The sequence below is a fragment of the Bactrocera neohumeralis genome, chromosome 3 (genome assembly GCF_024586455.1).
Source record: "Bactrocera neohumeralis isolate Rockhampton chromosome 3, APGP_CSIRO_Bneo_wtdbg2-racon-allhic-juicebox.fasta_v2, whole genome shotgun sequence".
Taxonomy (NCBI): Eukaryota; Metazoa; Arthropoda; class Insecta; order Diptera; family Tephritidae; genus Bactrocera; species Bactrocera neohumeralis.
The window spans coordinates 54,290,263-54,297,660 of NC_065920.1; positions in this window are offsets into that span (position 1 = coordinate 54,290,263).

Consider the following 7,398-nt stretch of genomic DNA (forward strand, 5'->3'; position numbering starts at 1 on the left):
GTGATCTTAATTCTTTAAATAATCGCTACAAATAAAATCTGAATATAATATCATTCAAATGGCCTCCACTACTTTTCAGACAGAAGAAATAGTCTTATAGTGTTAATTTATAACTTCTTGAAGGCCAGTTAATTTCTCTGGCAGTAATTTGTTTCTTGCACGGGCTATGCAGCACGTAGCCCGGTCTTTGTAGAAACCAAAATGTTCCCAAGATTAACATCTTTCAATTGTGGCTATAAAAAGTTGGTTATCATCGATCTACATATACCGCTCTTCATTGGCAGTAACGCTCTCCCCAGCTCCTTTTCGAAAGAAGTACGGACCGATGATTCCATAAGATCAAACGTCACACCAGACTGCCAATTTAGGTAATGTAATGTTCATGAATTGTTTGTGGATTTGTTTCGTACCAGAAACGACATATTCTTTTATTTACCGCACTGCTCAGAAGGAAGTCCGCCCCATTGAAGAAGATGATTATTTAAAAAAATTGCTATCGTTTTCAAGTAGTCCTAAGGCAAAACAATTGTATACGGATGCAGTGCCAATTCTAAAATACGTCTCTGACTCGACAAATTGCGGTCCTCAGCAACACTTGGAAAACTATTGGAAAACCCGGTATTTTTTGCGATGTACTACTTGAAGTCACGTATCCGTCATACATGTGTTTTGGTCGCTCATGTTGGAGTAAAGTTAAGTTAAATACCAGAAGGACCGGTAGCAACTAGTACTCTGTGTTATCAGCATATGTGTTTTTAGTTACTTTACATTTTTATTCACTTCCAGTTCGTAAAATCGTGATTTAAAAAACAAACTTTTGTTGATTATTGAGTACTTTGAGTGCGCTATAATTTTGAAGCCACCTTATTCACGCATTTTCTACAAATGTAAGCTTATATTTACTCTTAACGTCAAAGTTAGATGTCGTTATATCCACTCTCCGAAAATTTTCAGCCAACACATTCTCCTTATTACAGTGATCTCTCATACCTAATGTCAAAGCATTACAATTAATAATTATTTTAGTAGTTAAAATATATCAAACAAGATAAAACTCGTTCCTGCCAAGACTCTAGCCATTGATATTCAATATAAGAAGAAAACAAACTATTATATTTGCTTTTCAGATTCTGTACCAAAATAAATAGGTTACTATTGAAATGAAAAATCGATTGATGCGAGATCTTCAAGTATCATTATCATTAATATAATGCTAGACCACATTATGTCTCTTTTGAAATAAGATCGTCGATCCTTGCAATATCGGACCGATTAATAAAAACCATTTTGAAAGATCATTTGGGACTAAGAACACGATTGGTTCCAAAATCGCTAAATTTTTTCGAAAAACAGCGTCGCGTTAACGTCTGTGAAACAAATCGTTTCGACTACCAGGATGTCATGAAACTTAATGTCATCATTTCATTTAGTAGGAAGGTTTAACGTAGACATGCCAAATGCACTCATACTCAGCACACATATTTGCTTTGCTCTTCAACTGTTATCAACATTTGATGTTGCACAATTTTGACTGCAGAAGCTTCTGTTCCTTTTATGATAACACAAAGTGTATGTTTGAACGCCTTAGTATATGCTATGATTCGCTTGCTTATCTATGTGTATGCAAACGATTTGCAAAGGATTTGATTCCTTGAATGTGACTGAAGCTGAGTGCGTATGTGGACAACATATCGTCAATAATGTTTACTTCCTGCCTTAACTGCCAAAACAATAACAGCAATGAATGAAAATAGAGCAAGGAGGATACTGAAGGAAGCAATCTTTAGACAAACGAAAGCTTCATTCGGTTGTGCCTGGTAAATTTGTTTGGTTTGTTTTCAAAAATACGACAACCGAGCTGTACTTTCTGTCTCCTTGCCAATAGTAGCATTCGAATGGTGCAATGAAAAATGTTTACGGGCATTGTTTCTGTATATATTATACTTGTATACTTATATGTTTGGGTTGCAAACAAAAAGAAAAGAAAACTCGTAAAATTTTAACCAAATCCAGCTTTTGTCATTTATCACAATAATGAGCTTAATTTGTGTAGAAGTTCACGCAAGTGAGGAAAGTTCTCTGATCGCCATTCACTTGGGAGTGGCCAGAAACGATTCTTTACACATGGCTCAAGCAGCTCACTATTTCCGGTCTTTGACCAAGTATCCTCTGGGTAGCCTAAGAACATCCGTTCGAAGGCGAGCTAAAGTGAGAAGGCGAAACATTCCCCACAAGGGTTGTGCGCTGGGCTTGGGACCCGCCACGTAAAAAAACAATACCAATGAAAATGTTAAAACAGCCTCGGATGAGAGACCCCCCTTTTGATGACGACCATGGCAAACGGAATAAGGACTACGATTTAAGGGCATGCACCTGGAATGTCCGGACCCTTAATTGGGAAGGTACCGCTGCCCAGCTGGTTGATGTCCTCGCAAAATAAAGGCTGACATCACCGCCGTCCAAGAAATGCGATGGACGGGACAAGGACAGAGACGAGTAGGTCCTTGTGACATTTACTACAGTGGCCATATAAAGGAGCGCAAGTTTGGTGTTGATTCGTGGTGGGAGAGAGACTCCGTCGCCGAGTACTATCATTCACCCGGTGAATGAACGTCTAGCCACAATCCGCATCAAAGCGAGGTTCTTCAACATATCGCTGATTTGCGCCCACGCCCCGACGGAAGAGAAGGACGATGTGACCAAAGATGCCTTCTATGAGCGCTTGGAGCGCGCTTATGAGAGCTGCCCCCGCCACGATGTCAAAATCGTGCTTGGCGACTTTAACGCCAGGGTGGGCAAAGAAGGTATATTTGGCACTACGGTCGGTAAATTCAGCCTCCACGACGAAACATCCCCAAATGGGTTGAGGCTGATTGACTTCGCCGGGGCCCGAAATATGGTTATCTGTAGTACTAGATTCCAGCACAAGAAGATTCATCAAGCTACCTGGCTGTCTCCGGGTCGAAAAACTACCAACCAGATCGATCATGTTGTGATAGATGGAAGACACGTCTCCAGTGTTTTAGATGTGCGTGCGCTCCGAGGTCCTAACATCGACTCGGACCACTATCTTGTTGCAGCTAAGATTCGCACTCGCCTCTGTGCAGCAAAAAACGCACGCCAACAAACACAAGGAAGGTTCGACGTCGAAAAGCTGCAATCACAACAGACAGCCGAACGATTCTCTACTCGGCTTGCACTCCTGCTCTCTGAGAGCACTCGTCAACAACTCGGTATAAGGGAACTGTGGGACGGCATTTCAAACTCCTTACGTACAGCTGCAACCGAAACCATTGGTTTTCGGAAAGTGCAAAAGAACAGCTGGTACGACGAAGAGTGCCGTGTCGCAGCGGAGAGAAAACAGGCTGCCTACCTCGCAACGTTACGATCGACCACTACACGTGCGGGATGGGATAGATACCGAGAGTTGAAGAGGGAAGCGAGACGCATTTGCAGACAGAAGAAGAAAGAGGCCGAAATGCGTGAGTACGAAGAGCTTGATAAGCTGGCCGACAGGGGTAATGCTCGAAAATTCTACGAAAAAATGCGGCGGCTTACAGAAGGTTTCAAGACCGGAGCATACTCTTGTAGGACCCCCAAAGGTGATCTAGTCACTGATGCCCAGAGCATAGTTAAATTATGGAGGGAACACTTCTCCAGCCTGCTGAATGGCAGTGAACGCACAACACCAGGAGAAGGAGAACCCGATTCCCCAATCGATGACGATGGAGCAGACGTTCCATTACCCGACCATGAAGAAGTTCGAATAGCAATTGCCCGCCTCAAGAACAACAAAGCGGCAGGGGCCGACGGACTACCGGCCGAGCTATTCAAACACGGCGGCGAAGAACTAATAGGGAGCATGCATCAGCTTCTTTGTAAAATATGGTCGGACGAGAGCATGCCCAACGATTGGAATTTAAGTGTGCTATGCCCAATCCATAAAAAAGGAGACCCCACAATCTGCGCCAACTACCGTGGGATTAGCCTCCTCAACATCGCATATAAGGTTCTATCGAGCGTATTGTGTGAAAGATTAAAGCCCACCGTCAACAAACTGATTGGACCTTATCAGTGTGGCTTCAGACCTGGAAAATCAACAACCGACCAGATATTCACCATGCGCCAAATCTTGAAAAGACCCGTGAAAGGAGAATCGACACACACCACCTCTTCGTCGATTTCAAAGCTGCTTTCGACAGCACGAAAAGGAGCTGCCTTTATGCCGCGATGTCTGAATTTGGTATCCCCGCAAAACTAATACGGCTGTGTAAACTGACGTTGAACAACACGAAAAGCTCCGTCAGGATCGGGAAGGACCTCTCCGAGCCGTTCGATACCAAACGAGGTTTCAGACAAGGCGACTCCCTATCGTGCGACTTCTTCAACCTGCTCCTGGAGAAAATAGTTCGAGCTGCAGAACTAAACAGAGAAGGTACCATCTTCTATAAGAGTGTACAGCTGCTGTCGTATGCCGACGATATTGATATCATCGGCCTCAACACCCGCGCCGTTAGTTCTGCTTTCTCCAGGCTGGACAAGGAAGCACAGAAAATGGGTCTGGTAGTGAACGAGGGCAAAACGAAATATCTCCTGTCATCAAACAAACAGTCGTCGCACTCGCGACTTGGCTCTCACGTCACTGTTGACAGTCATAACTTTGAAGTTGTAGATAATTTCGTCTATTTAGGAACCAGCATTAACACCACTAATAATGTCAGCCTGGAAATCCAACGCAGGATTGCTGTTGCCAACAGGTGCTACTTCGGACTGAGTAGGCAATTGAAAAGTAAAGTCCTCTCTCGACGAACAAAAGCAAAACTCTATAAGTCGCTCATAATTCCCGTCCTGCTATATGGTGCAGAGGCTTGGGCGATGACAGCAACCGATGAGTCGACGTTACGAGTTTTCGAGGGAAAAATTCTGCGAAAGATTTAGGGTCCTTTGCGCATTGGCCAAGCGAATATCGCATCCGATGGAACGATGAGCTGTACGAGATATATGACGACATTGACATAGTTCAGCGAATTAAAAGACAGCGGCTACGCTGGCTAGGTCATGTTGTCCGGATGGATGAAAACAGTCCAGCTCTGAAAGTTTCGAAGATAAAGAAGGACCTCTTCGCTTGGACATATTGACCAGCGAAAAAAGAAATGACCAACTCATAATCAAGAAGTTAAGAAAAGAAGAAGAAGACCAAAAATATGTGGGGTATAAATATAAACTCCTTACAAGAGACTGCTTTTAAAAATTAAATACGTACTTGTACATATACACTAGAGTTAATAAAAATGTTAAATATTCTGAATAATATAAGTCAAAAAGTTCTAATTATATGAGATACTTTATGACCCTTATTACACAGTACTGAACAAAAATGATGGTATGAAATCATGAAAACCCTCAAAGGGTTTTTTGTGTCAGTTTTTTATGATTCTTGTGTTATAGTGAACAAAAATTGGGCACCAAATATAGTGTATAAAAGCTGCTACAACCGTCAAATGGATTGGAAAACTAGACAATAGTGGTTCGCGAGTTATTTTAAACTACGTTTTTGCCAAAATGTTTAACTAAGCGCACAATTAAAAAAATTTAAAATTCTTAGCATTAAGAGAGTAAAATCCTGATTATAGTAAGCCCTTACCCATTTATTCATGACCCCTAGAAATTGTTTTGGCTTCAGATATATTTCTCGATTGAGAAGCAGGTCGTGTCTCATTAGGTTGCAGCAAAGGTTAATTAATATTATATATATGTAAAGTCGTATTATAATTTCACTAATTTCTTTTCTTTTACATTTGATCTACTTTCATTAGTTGATCAACATCCACTTGAAACCGGTGTGTTTGTCACAAATTACCTATGATATTTCAACTATGCTGCTGTCATCCCTTAATATGTGTGATAGTTTTTCGCTGATGCGCTTTTGGGGACATCGTCGTCGACATGATATTGCTATAACTTTACTGAATTCAATTTATCGCTCCTTGCTTATCCATCGTAGAGATGAAAAATCATGAAGAGTTGCTCGAGGATATTAGAGATGACGCATCTACGAATTTATTACCTGATAAAGGTGAGTATAAAACGTAATATAAGATGAATAAGAGCGAAAATCATATTTAAATAGAGGTAATAAACTTTTATTCTTATAGTTGTAAGTCAGTCCGAATAGTAGCTATATGGTACACAAAAGGGTCTAAGTCTGGGCTATAAAGTAACATAAGGCCGAGGATTGCCATGGTGGAAAATTGCTGCCTCGTGCATTTTTTGGCATATGGCTCGCTTCAATTCAATGAGTTGTTGTTGGTAGTATTCCTCATCAATGGTTTCATCGGTTTTATAAACTCTTTTAATCTAATCAAATACAGAGCATTCCCTTGACGTCATGGATGTTTGGTTTTACCGTAGATTTGGTTTATCTGCTGTTGTCACTTATGATTTTTGATGTTCAGAATTGTCGTAATAGATCCATTTTTTACAACCAGTCCCAATACAATGCAAATATGATTTTTTTGTAGCATTCAAGCCGAATTTCTGACAATTTTCAATATACATTGAAGTATTCAGGTAAATAAATTTGAAAAAGTCAGTACCCTTACTCAAATCATTCGTATCTTCAGCGGTATTGTGTCTAGTGAAATTCCTAAACTTGGTAATCCATTGATATGTGGGCTAATATGGCCGTCATCGACTATAGCAATCAGTATTTATAGCAAACTTTATTGATACTACATCGATTGAAATACCTAATATTTAGATATACCGAACAGGGAGAAACAAGTAAGAAAGGGTCAAACTCGGGTGTATCCGAAAATTTGATACACTTGCAACTTGCCAGGATAAATGCTGGGAAAATGCTTTCCAAGTTTCGATTAAGTACCTCACAGTTATACCCGCATGAGGACTAAGACAAGTTTTCTCCCGATTTGATACATTTTGTGCACAAAGACATTTAAAAAAAACAGCTTCCTCAATGTCATTTTAATACTCTCATTTGGCCAAAATACGTACATAGACGTTATGTGTACATGCTATAATGGAAAGCTATTGTCTAGCTGCAAAATACCAAACTAGATATACCGAAAATGGAGAGAGAACAACAATACAAACTTTCAAAGAAGAAAAGAAAACATGGTGTTTATTACCATTTACTCGCCGTCTCACAAGTGGCGTAGTAAAAAAAATTCGACATGAACACACAAGTATACATATAGGCATAGAAATGCATCAAATATCTACAGAACCACATAAATTAGTAAAATATATCATTTGTTTACAAAATTAAGGGTAATCATTTGAAATATGTACATTTTTATACTCTCGCAACTAAGTTGCCAAAGAGAGTATTATAGTTTTGTTCACATAACGGTTGTTTGTAAGGGGCCATCCATAAAT